The 11,128-nt window shown below is 41.5% G+C and overlaps 1 protein-coding gene and 2 long non-coding RNA genes across 5 annotated transcripts in view; all 3 read right to left on the bottom strand.

Annotated features, from left to right (window-relative positions):
* Positions 1-2,832, bottom strand: part of LOC116672820 (uncharacterized) — an 18,440-nt gene extending 15,608 nt beyond the window's left edge. For both annotated transcript variants that reach the window (XR_004327638.1, XR_004327639.1), the window contains exon 1: positions 2,608-2,832. This is a non-coding gene — a long non-coding RNA (uncharacterized LOC116672820). The remainder of the gene's footprint in view (positions 1-2,607) is intronic.
* The window catches only part of LOC116672827 (uncharacterized), a 174,131-nt gene that overhangs the window by 108,173 nt on the left and 54,830 nt on the right, over positions 1-11,128 (bottom strand). The window lies entirely within an intron of this gene.
* camk1da (calcium/calmodulin-dependent protein kinase 1Da) overlaps positions 1-11,128 on the bottom strand; it is a 68,652-nt gene that overhangs the window by 50,787 nt on the left and 6,737 nt on the right. The gene's annotated exons all lie outside the window — the stretch shown is intronic.

Here is an 11,128-nt window from a genome sequence, read left to right as displayed (position 1 = left end):
ACGCAAGGGGGCCCAATAATTTTGCACGCACCACTTTTCAGTTTTTAAAAAAAGCTAAAAAAGTTTAAAATATCCAATAGATTTCGTTCCACTTCACAATTGGGTCCCACTTGTTGGTGATTCTTCACAAAAAATATTTTTTTTATATCTTTATGTTTGAAGCCTGAAATGTGTCAAAAGGTTGAAAAGTTCGAGGGGGCCGAATACTTTCGCAAGGCACTATATATGAGCTCAACTATAAGTGACGATCTGAGTTTGCTTCCTACGGTTTTCCCACTACAGAAAAAAGGAGGATGATCGGCTATTATGTCCCAGATGTCATCACATCAACATATAAATTAAAAAGGATGAAATAAACAACTGCTAACGAACTTTGACTACATGCACTGTGTGTGTGTGTGTGTGTGTGTGTGTGTGTGTGTGTGTGTGTGTGTGTGTGTGTAGAACTCAAGTGGCATTACAAAAGACTGAAAGCTAGACAGTGCTTCTCTGACTACACTGATGATGTCACAGTTGTAAAACATTTTCTTACACACACACACACCAACACACACAGCTGTGACCACACAGTAAAGTCTGACACATTTTAAAAACTTTGAATCTAAGAATTGTGTTTGTCTCAAGGATGACTTGAGCGGAAATGGGCCAAGCTGCGCCCCATAAACAGCCTGTTGGGCGCACACACAGAAGGTTTATGTGTGTCATTTTATAGTAATATTACGTATGTGTGTTAAGTATGCTGTGCTTCTGGGTGTGTGTGTGTGAGTGTGTGTGTGTGAGAGAGAGAAACAGAGAGTAAAATTTAAATTGGCTTTTTACCAAAATATCGTACATCAGACCACATTTACACTATGCAAACCCTTAACAAAAACTAAGGGTGTTTTTTATGGTATGTCTACTGCAATCACATGATTGATGGATAGATACCTTATTGATCCCCAAGGGGAAATTCAAGAACCCAGTAGCTTACAGACATCACATACTAAAACATACTACCGAAACTGAGGACAAAAAGCGTCCTTTTTTATTAGGGGAAGATAAAAACACAGCATGGCTGGCAGCTAAATCAGTCTTTTCCTGCAAAAATGTAAGGCAAAATAAGTGGAGCATTGTATATATTATCATTTTTATAATATTCTATTCTTTTTCTTTTTTATATTATTATTTCATTGTACCCTTTGAGGGCTATGCACAGAATTTGTTTAGTATCTGCAATTATATCATAATTATCCTGTTCAATATATTATTATATCAGATGTATTTACTCCTTGTTTTTTATATGTATGTTTGTTCTTATGCTTCGGCAACACAGATGTATCTTTTGTCATGCCAATAAAGCATATTGAAATTGAAACTTGAAATTCAGAGAGAGAGAGAGAGAGAGAGAGAGAGAGAGAGAGAGAGAGAGAGAGAGAGAGAGAGAGAGAGAGAGAGAGAGAGAGAGAGAGAGAGAGATCCTCTTTCAGATACTGTGCAGTTATGTTTTTGTGACTTGGCTCATGTATGTGTGTTTATGTGTGTAAGTCTGCCTGTTTATGTGTGTCTTTGAGTGTGTGTGTATGTGTGTGTGTGTGTGTGTGTGTGTGTGTGTGTGTGTGTGTGTGTGTGTGTGTGTGTGTGTGTGTGTGTGTGTGTGCGCGTGCGTGCATGCATGCATGCAGTGCCCTAAATTACCTGTCCAGAAGACAGAGTGTGTGCTGGCCAGCAGTGTAGCCACTGCAGCCTTGCTTCCATTAACGGCAGCAATCATTCACAATCTGATGGGCAACAGCAAGCCCGTTTCCACGGCAACCTGCTGCACGCCTGCCAAAAATTTATGCCATGTATTATTTGGGTACACGTTGTTACACTTTAATTAATCTCAGCAATCTGATCGCTATAGGATAAAGTCCCAGAAAGGTTATTATGCTGAATAAAATGTTAACGAAAAAGCAGGTGAGTTATTAGCTAATAAAGAAATCATTCAACGTGATAAAAATGTATTTTCCATTGGTCACAGTTAGATCCCACTAGATCCCACCAATCCCACGCCAAGGCTGTACAGTCGAAAGTTGTATTTGAGCTAAGGCGGGGGGTGGTGCTGGGTAAAGCGTGCAGAGCCCTTTGTAATACAGTCTTCTGCCGTTACAGACAGAAGTTCCCGAAGCTCGTCTCTCCTGGTAGACATTTTTGTCAGCGTCTTTGTGTAATCCACCCTTGGATATTACTTTTCTTCTGGTTTTGCAACATGCCCACTTGTTGGCTGGGAATTCTTGCACTTTGGGCTCAACCAGAGATAACAGAGACTTAGTAGCAGGTAGCTGCAGGGTAAAGGCCATTTGATGTCCGATTCCTGTGATTCGAACGTTACGTTCTCACATTCAGCTCTGCCAGTTAATGTCTAAAATCAGGTTTGCACTGTATTTGTTTCAGGGGCTTTAGAGTCATTTCCACTGTAAATTTACTGGTAATGATTATAACATGTTGTTATATAAATGATTTATGCACTTTAATACCCATCCTGTGGAAATTGCACTGAAGTGGTTTCATTTTCATTTTCCTTCAGTATTTCGTCTAGCTTTTATATTGTATTCTTGGGGTTTCTCCGGTCAAATCTTAAAGGGGAACTATGCAAGTTTTTTTTTAGCTTAATTTGCCTTAACTAAACAGCTTCAGAGTCATTGGAATGCTTATATGACTTTTTTTCTGGTTGAATGGGGGTCGTCTTGCTCCCCCCTAGCGCCTGTGAGCGAAAAAACCATCCTTGCAACTCGCCTCAGCGCCAGGAAGTACCGCGTGATATCAGGTCTCGCAATGTTACTATTGCTTCATGGCACTGCACACATACACCCATTCAGGAACCGGCTAAGAAGGTAACGATGGAGTTTTTCACACTGTCGTCATGACTGAGCCGGCAAAAAAGAAACAGAAACTTAGGAAAGCATCGTAGGAGGAACAGAGAAAGAGGAAACGGCAGACTGGCCGAGCAAGGAGTCAGACACAAGTAAACATAGAAGCTGTTAAATATCTATTCCGAAGCTGTAGGGGGGAGCTCTATAGAGACACCTGCGAGCAAAAAGCCAGAAATCAGCGAAGAAATGGCCAAAACTGCATAGCGGCGCTTTAACCGGTCCAATCAACGAACAGAGGGAGTGTCTGAGAACGATGACGTTGAGGTTGTGCGCTAGTTTGAGTTGTATTTTTGTAATGGATGCGGAGAACCATGCGAGCAAAGCCTTTCAGTCCGTTGTGGCAACGCTGCCAAATATCTATAAGTTAAAGCCCGACCTGCCTTGCTGAGTTGTGTTGGTGGCCATGATGCTGGGGCCCTCCTCCCCACGGGGTTCGGGAAAGTTTGATTTTCCATCTCGCTCTGTCAGTGGTGAAGGAGAGATGCTAAGTCGACGTCACGATCAAACATTAACGATTGGCTATGGGGGATCCAATAGTTTTAAACTTCAACAGAGTAACTGCCTTTTAAGGAAGTTAACATTTGTCAATGGAGAGTGGCCAGACTCTCTGCACTAATTAAATGTACCAGAGTCTGGTAGGACCAGGCTACTCCAGACCATGAGGACGAAGACATTCTGCGCCCTCTGGGACTTAACATGAGCATTGACTTGCATGGAAATCCCCCCTTTCCTATCAAGAGTCACCTTTTTCTGTTGTTTCTGTACACGTGCCTGACATTGAATTTGTTGTTTGTTTGTTAAGACGACATAAGGTGAATCTGTTTTTCCGTATCAAATTTTCTAAATGCCTTGACGGAAATGTTCCAGATCACTGCAATAGCCATCTATAAATAGGCATTGGCCGGTATATGAGATTCTGACAGTATGATAACCTTCATCAAAACTATAACAGTTTCATGGTGTTACGGTATTGCAATGACCGCTATAATAAATAAATCTATAATTTCTGAAATGTCTGCGTACAAAGCAACTAGTTTTTTTCCATTGAACAAAATATATTTTATTTTCAAACACACTGCACGCTGGCGGGGAGAGGGATTTCTAAACTGCACTTTCTGTCCCTGAAGAAGATAAAAAAGAGCTCATACCTTAGGAACGGCATGACAGAAAAGTTTGGTGGTTTTCAAACTGTGACTTTTTCAAAACCTCGGTATACCTTGAAACCGGTAACTGGCCCACGCCTACTCTATGAACATGATGCAATGTATGAAGATCAGATTGCAGCTGATGCTGTCACAACATAGACAGTGTTAAGTGTTCTTTACTGATGCTAAGCTATATGTAAAACCAACTGAATGCAAAGACGTCCATGCCTGACAAGCCAGACCCACATCAAGATGTTGGGTCTGAGAGCTCACTATTGGCAGGGCTCAATCCGAGGTGCGGGATAAACGGTTTTCTTTCAAATTCTCTCTGCACGCAGTAGGATTTGCGCTACAACCAACCAGAGTAATGCTGGTTGATAGATTAAACTTTTTTTGTATCCAGTCGGCAAAACTCTGAACACATCTTCCTTTTTTAAGAATGACTTCAGAGCTTAACTCCAAGTCTCCCAGAGTTGTGGCCAAAGCCGATTCGAAAAACAATCTTCTTTGTTTTCAAGTAGCAGGAAATGAACGCGGAACCGTCGCAACTCTGCCGTCCCTATGTTAAGCCCGCCCACCTACTCTATACACAATGTGATTGGCCTGACCAGAATTAGGGTTTTCCAGCTCTCAAGCCAACGGAGAGTTGCTAGACAGACCCTGGCTGCAAATATTTGCTGCCGCTAGGGTGAGTCTAGATTTCTAGGTTAAAGACTTCCACCATATTTACACCACTTGTCTGGCTACTTTTGAACAGCATTTTGGGAAAGGTTTGTTATCTCTTTAAACACAGACAAGAAAAACAACTCTGGGTAATACGGTGGGATGAACCTGGTCATTTTGTATTAGCTTTGGCACTGTTTTTTATTTGTTCTAGGACTGGATCATCCGGATATTGTGCTCGTATGGACACTAAATCTACATGGTAAGTACATTTGCCATGTGAGCCAACAAAACGCCCAGAGATGATGCACTTGTATCTCACAAGAAGACACAGTAACACACATACAACCAACCATGTACACACATGCCAGTTTACTGATAGCAATCTCATCTACAAGGGAACCCTCACAAATATCACCGCCAACTAAAATCAAACTGATAAAAGGTTCCTGGAAATAGATTTGAATTTTGTTAATTATGGAATTGACCACACTGTTTTTTTCGATACCAAAGTCTGATACCGATATTGGTTATTAGTAGTTAAAAGGTCCCATGACATGGTGCTCTTTGGATGCTTTTATTTAGACCTTAGTGGTCCCCTAATACCATATCTGAAGTCTCTTTCTCAAAATTCAGAATTACAGCCACTAGAGCCAGTCCCCCAATAAGCTTTCCTTAGTATGTGCCATTTCTGAGTCTAGCTTTTGAGAAGGAGTGGGGTGGGGGTGAAGGTGGAGGTTGGGGGTGTGGCCATGTCCAATTACTACTTTGCTCGTTTGAAAGCCATGATGCCTCTCTCTCACGGGTGGGCCAAATTCTCTGGGCGTGTAAAGCAGAGAAGGGGGAGGTAACCTTGACTCTTATGACCTCATAAGGGGCAAGATTCTAGATTGGCCCATCTAAGTTTTCATTTTCTCAAAGGCAGAGCAGGATGTCCAGAGCTTGGTTTACACATATCACCATTTCTAGCCAATCGGGGACCATAGGCAGCCTCATTAATTTAAAAAAACTCATAAAGTGACATTTTCATGCCATGAGACCTTTAATAAAAGCAATATTTGGAACTGATATGCATTTACAGTGAAAAAAATAATCTTTAAATCAAAATTAAGATTTTGGAATGTTACAAAATCCAACACAAAACTTTTTTTTGATGCTTTAAGCAATTAATTAATAAATCAGAAACAGGCCGATAACCGGCCTGGGCCGGTAATCAGTCTATCCCTGCTGTTAATATGGCGAAAACATTGCATTGCATTGTTGATCACCAGAGGTGAGAAGTACCCCACATTTTTATTCACCACCACATCTCTGGACCGGGCCGAATCTCTTCTTGCAAAGTTTTCCCTTCTTGCTCTGAAATTCAATGGCAGCTGTGCAGCGTGTTCTCTCGCTCGCTGCAGTCTCAACGGGAGACGAGCAGAAAGAAAGGAAAGCTCAGATGTCCGTGTTCCTGCAGGGGACAAAGCCTTACAGAGAGAGCAAGAGAGAGAGAGATAGAGAGAGAATCTGGTTGATAATTCGTGAACAGCGCTCCACATTCTCTCTCAACTGGGCAGTTGTTTCTCAGGTGAGCCAGACATCAATAATTCATTATTATTACCATGATCTGAATCCATATTGTGCAGATCGTAAGCATTTGCCAGCTCCATCTCTCCATTTTACATGATGAGCCTCCAGGTTGTATTTGGAAGGAAATTACAGAAAGAAAGCACAGAGTAGAAGAGTGCTGTTCTTTCAGAGCAAAAGCTTTCAGAGTTTGTGGTGACGACAGATTATGGAAGGAAAGGAAGGCAAATTGGAAAATGACTTCAATCATATTCATGGTGGTAGAACAGGACTCCCCTGAGGCCAGCCCCCTTCAGCTTATATGTGCTTCTATCCCCCCCCCCACACACACACACTCATTGCTTTTCATTACAATTCCTCATTTCCACTTTGTTATCTCTTCTTCTTCCTTCTCCTCTGCTCTGGTATTGTGTTATATTTTGCGCTGCCACAGTCAGAAGCAGCAGTCCCTCAAGGGAAAATATGCTAAGCTGCTTTCTGACATGCCTTTCTGTCTAGGTAGAGGCTGAAAATCTGGCAGCAGTCAGCTGCTATCGCAGCCATTTGGGAAAAAAATATATTAAAAAAATATTAACCCTAAATATTGTCATTTAAATAAAAGTCTTCCCTTTCTCTCTCTGGATATAAAGTAAACAAAAAATTTTATACTTATCCTTAGTGCTTCGAACTGTGCCAAATCAATTATGGGAAATCTGAGAATGAATTAAGCATTGACCTGAAACCCAGGTGTGTTACACAGTGTGACACTTATCACTTATCATAGTGATCATTTGCTGACTGCGGGCGTTGGGCTGCTCGGCAGGAGTGAATGTTATGTTTGAGTGATTCACAGGAAATTCGGGCTGGACAATTAATCGTGAATTTATCGCCATCGGAATTCTGCAGCTGTTATCGACGTATTTTTCCAATGACGATCATTTTGACAATTTATTTCTGTTGATAGGCCAACTTTAACTTTGAATACTAAAATGAATCGTGATTTTGATTTTGATCCCCATATCGTGCAGCCCTACGGGAAACGTATGGAAGCTTGAAGTAAAACTACGAGCATTGTAATTCCAACACACAATGCAGTCCCCTGAGGGTACCCACAACACGTACTGACAGGTATTTCAGCTTGATTTATCCAGAAAGGCTCTGCTCTGTTTCAGCGACACTCACAGTCATATTCCATATCCCCGCAGGCAGAGCAGTCGCCGTTTCAGTACTCTGCTCAAAGGAGAGGATCCTTTCTCTGGAACTTTCAGGTTTACCCGGCAGGTTCAACATTCTTGTCTCTCACTGCTTTATTTTGCCAAAATACTGTATACAGTGGTGGTTTTCTAGCAAGAGTGGTTAACATGGCACGTTTTTTTTTTATTACAGAGCAGGTGTGGGTGCTAAATAAATACAGTGAAAGTATCAAAATACTCAATCCACAGAGAAATGCACACAGCCTGTATTTTGAAACGGCGCCTTTGAACGAACCGTCATGACTTTCGTACGGTTGTGATTTCACAACTAGGTTTGGGTACCGAATTAGTACTTTTTTGGGTACTGACCAAAATGAGGGAGTACTACTGAGGAAAGTTTCACTTTATATCAAACAGCGCCAAATTTTGGTACCTAACAGTGCGTATAAGCACAAGCTCATGTGTCCCTTTCTGCGTGTTGACAGAGAGCGGGGCTCAGACACACACACACACACACACACATGCAGAGATGCAGATGGAGCGAAGCTATGTCGCCTCGGCAGTTTGTTTAAGTCACAGTGACTCACGGCAATGCCGGTGAAGCGGTTGCAAGTGTGGATACAGTTTGTTGCAATATCTTATAATGGCGAGCCCAAAGCTGTTACACTTCCTCTGAGACAGACAGGCACAACAGTGTTCCCAATGCCCTGGTGACTTTCCTCTGCAGTTGATTTAATAGTTTGTAGTGACGGCTTTGGGGGGGGGAGAGGAAGGTAGGGAGAGGTTTTGTTTTGTGTTGAGTGTAAAATGTTCTAAATAAATGTTATGTTCAGAGCAAATAGGATAAAAAGGTCTGATATTATTTATTTTCATTACAGAGGGAAAGTACCCCAAAAAGGTACTGTTGGGTACCAGAACCAAATTTCAGGTTTCAGGTACCGGTAATGGTAAAAATGTGAACGGTACCCGACACTAGTCACAACTATATACAGTGTATACGTAGAAAATGCAGCTACAGTGCCGTTACAGCCAATCGCCGGCTGCAATGAAAGAGCGCAGATGCAGCAGACCCAGAAACACTGACCAATCACAGCAGACTGGGCTTTTTGGGGAGGAGAGTTTCAGACAGAGGGTGACTACATGACTACAAGTATATTCAGACAAACAGTTTGACAAAAATAATACGTTAAAAGTATTTAAGCATGTTCTAGTAGAAACCCAAAATACAAGTTAGGATTTATCATCAACATTTGAAGCGGACACTTTACTCGTTACTCATGAGCGGTAAACTCATAAAAATATTACCTAGGGGTGTTTCTCTCTGACCTTTAATACTGCCATGAAAATGTTATGTTAGAGTGAGAAATACTTAAGACTTGAAAAGAAGTTTAACAAGTTTAAATAATTGATTTATCTGGCTTTTTAGCTGCGGTGTAGCAAGCACTTATGCATACATGGTGTAGCTCCTCTCTGCAGAGAGCACTGCTCACGTCCCCGCAACTCTGCTGCCCCCCAGCAGCACCCTGTCATCCTTGATCACCAAAAATACGGTCACCCGACCAACTGCTAACTTCATCATAACAAATAACATTTGTCCCCCAGCAGGTTGTGGCCCTGATTCCCCTCTCGAACAGCAGATGTTGTTGTCGGGACCCTTTATGTTGCAAAGCCTGAAACCATATGCTTCAATCAGGAAAAACAAAACTGAAGCGTTACCCTCGGCGGTCCCGTTTCCTCAGCTGCCCAAAAGCACCTGCATTCATTTTGTTTCCCTGCGTACTTCATGTACCTCTCCTGCTCTTGCACATCGAATAAAGTAAAGAATGGAAAATGTCTTCAGTGGGAGTACGTGCACTCAGCACACCTGTGTTTCCTGAAAGAGTTGTCATTTATTTAATAGGTCTTACTTCCATAACTGACAAAAATGGAGTCACAGTGGGATACCAGGACAAGGTGCCCCCAAAAATTGTAAATTGTTGTTGATGCAATGGATTATCTTTGTATGTGCTACCAGAGTTCAATTTTAAGGTTTGTTTAACTTTTGCGGTCAGGCAGGTGGGAAATTTGTTTTTACTTACCCAAACTCAATTTTTACTGCCCCCTATACAAATAGTTTTTTCGAAGAAATGTTAACAAAAACAAAAAAAACGTCAAATGCTCAAAAACAAATGTGAGTAAAAAACGCGCTAGCCTTGTCGTTGAACCCAGGCACCAATGGTTCAGCAACAGGTAACATGTTCAAATGTGAAAGTAAATTTGTTTTTTTAAACGACACAATTTCTTTGCAATTGAAAATATACGAGTTTTCTAAGATGAACCGTCTCCATACGTCTTTTTAAAGATGGTGACTGTGGTTACATACATGAACAGCAACACACCGGCGAGAACACAGCTTTGGGACAGAGCAGAAGGGGAGACATCAGGCGTTCGGCTCGGGGCCATTATAAGCTTGATGTGGTTGCCAAGAAGCTTAAAATAGAGCGCTGATCCGATAATGGACTAAAGTTTATGATCATTAATACTCAGAGGTCTGGATACACGTGTCAATCTGTGCAGAGAAATACTCCCCCCACACACACACACACACACTTTCACATTAAATGCATTTAGTGATGAGGAAAGTCCTGACAGCTGGCAAAGGCAAGTGTATTATTTACAGCATGTACCAAAAGGCTGCTTTTAAATGTGTGGGTGGGGTGTGTGACATGACTGTAGCTCAGATTTAGTAGCACTGAGTTAAGATGAAATCCGCACATCTATAACTAGAAGACCAACTAAAGATTCAACATCAAAGATGAATAGCATCAGCAACAGAGTCCTCAACAAAGCAACAATTACAACAATATTACTATTAAGCTTCAATTTGGTCTCATTTTTGTAGATTTTAATTCATATTTGTTCAGTTGGCTACAACAAGGTTTTTCAAGGAAACATTTGACTGTAGGTGTTTTCACCTCTAGTTTTACCACTGAATAAAGTGGTTTATAGGGATAATCTTGCTAAAATGTTTCTGATCTACTGACTGCTCACTTTTCTTTCCACATCAGACTTTGTTGTAGCCACGTCGCAGTGTTCGTCTGTTATTGTAGTGAATGGGATGTTATCACAATCAATGGAAATGGTCGCCAAAACTACGAAAGTGAGGCCCAAATTTTCAATGGGTCCTTCGAGGGTGTGTGTTTTCCCCTCACCTATTAAAGTCCCATTGTAATAAACCACAATTGTCCCTTAATATCAGGATCACAAACAGCATCAACAACATCAGTAACATAAACATTAACAGCACATGGTTATTAAAACTTCAAAAACATAAATAGCATTATTAATACTAGAGCAGTCCCTGTTGAAAATGTGTCTGTTTGGAATGGGCCGATTGCTTGGCCTGTGGTGCTGCTTGTAGAATTCTTCAAAACCAAATTGTACCAGCAGAAGGACCCTAAAGTACTTCATATGCAACTCCACTGTACATCCTACTACTAACTTACAGTGTAGGCTACTTCTACATCAGAGGAAGACATTGTACTACATTGTAGTAATCAGACAGCCTCATTGACTCATGGCAGTGCGCTACCCAACTGGCCTGTTATGAGAGCTATGAGGCACCTATCTGTGTTCATCAACCACCAGAACCGGACAGTGTGTGCACACAGAGAGAGAGAGAGAGAGAGAGAGAGAGAGAGAGAGAGAG

Source organism: Etheostoma spectabile, chromosome 23, assembly GCF_008692095.1.
Source record: "Etheostoma spectabile isolate EspeVRDwgs_2016 chromosome 23, UIUC_Espe_1.0, whole genome shotgun sequence".
NCBI lineage: Eukaryota > Metazoa > Chordata > Actinopteri > Perciformes > Percidae > Etheostoma > Etheostoma spectabile.
The sequence above is the reverse complement of the archived record's forward strand: the minus strand, read 5'-3'. Positions and strand labels throughout refer to the sequence as shown.